Below are 1844 nucleotides of genomic sequence, written 5' to 3' on the forward strand. Positions count from 1 at the left end.
CGAGCGCGCGCTCCCCTGGCCTCTCGCAAAAGCAAAATAGAAACAAGCAAAAAAGGAAAAAGTTTTGTTTTCTAATTTATAAAGCTTGGGTACATAATTATACTTACTTCACCTTGGGCACTTAAGACTGACACAATCAGAAATTAGAAAATTAGAACACACTTTTAAAACATGAATTACTCAAGTGGTCAAGAACTTTTTTCAACTTTCACTGGGGAGGTTACTCCGTGAGCAAGTGTTTATGTAAGTGCAAGGGCGGATTCAGAACACAATTTTTTTGGGGGGGGGGCCAAAAAAAAATTTGTGTCTCCCAAAAAGTGGGTCAAAAAATTACGGCGTGGGGTTTGGGGCCCGCTTAAGGGCCCCGAAATTGTTTGGATTCTCGATGCTCTGTGCATGGTGTGATCTGAGGCAATTTCTGACCACTTTAGCCAATGTTTTTTGAGGAAAAGATGGTGGTGTACTCATTGCATGCCTTTTATTACGACGCGTCACATAAAAAAAAAACCAATTGGTTTCGTTTTTTTTGTGCGTGTAAGTGAAGGGCAAAAACTAATATTGATTTACATCATCCCAATGCAAATTCCATCTTATGAACAGTTTAATTGTGGTACCCCCTGCTGGTTCGAATAGCCAACCGATCTAGCAAGCTCGGTGGTCGAGCGGTAGGACGCGTCTGCACTAGGAAGCAGGACATCGTAGGTTTAAGTTCCACCCGAATGATTTTTTTCCCAAGTTTCACTCGAGAGGTTACACACTGAGTATACAGTGTTTATGCGTCTGTGATGGGCAAAACCGTACATGATTAATTAATTTGCAAGTTCGATAACAACAGAAATGGACCAACTTTAATTTTTTTCAGGATATATGCTGCTAGCATTTATTTGAGACACACCCGCAAAACTTGATTGCACTTACAAAATCAACAAGTTTTCAATGCATTTTTATTAATCTATGCAAAGCTAAGTAAACCATGATACAAGTTGGAAATTGGTCACAATTCGGAAAGTGAAAGTGTACAACAGCTTATAAAACTGATAATGAATTACTTAATGCAAACTCCATTTGTTGGGAGCATATACCCCAGCTGCAATGCTCATCAAGAATTCGACATTTAATGTCAAATTCTTGATAAGCATTTGTCAGCAGGATTACTCAAGCTAGAGAGATCCTCACAAAGTCATTTCTACCTTTTTTACCTTTTTTACCGTAAAAAAACCAACCCGTCATCTTTGACCCAAGGAATCCTAGTAGAGGTGTCCATAAAATGATCAACCCACATACCAAGTTTGAAGTTCATACTCCCATTCTACCTTAATTGAGTTCACACACCACTGCCTACAGTATGATGTACTACAAAATTTCATTACAAAAAATGACCTTAATTTATAAACAATCATGCACGCTCTTCTGATAATTATGACAGGGTCTGTGGCTAGACTAGTCAGAGTCCGCAGTACCTAAAACAATAATGAGTGTAAAATAGTGAGATTTGACCAAATTTTCGGTAGCAATTTTGCTGGTCTAGAATTGCACACATTCTGCACATACACTATTGCAGCTGAAACTTGCAGTGGGTAATAATATTTCAAGTACATATTTTTATGATTCCTGTGCTTTTCTCTAAAAACGAAGCCGCGTAGCCTTGTACTCTAATGAACAGTTTGTGCTTATTGGGCCAAGTAAAAAATAAGTTTCTTGTACGAGTTTTTTTTTTCACATTGGCCACAGATTTTCGAGGCTCCAGATAGCAATTTCATGTCATCAAAGTCAATTTGAGCAGTGAAGAAATACAAGCATTTTCTTAGAAAACACTTAGAATTTTTCAGTCCAATCTCATAGGG

The sequence above is a fragment of the Patiria miniata genome, unplaced genomic scaffold (genome assembly GCF_015706575.1).
Source record: "Patiria miniata isolate m_02_andy unplaced genomic scaffold, ASM1570657v1 HiC_scaffold_25, whole genome shotgun sequence".
Lineage (NCBI taxonomy): Eukaryota > Metazoa > Echinodermata > Asteroidea > Valvatida > Asterinidae > Patiria > Patiria miniata.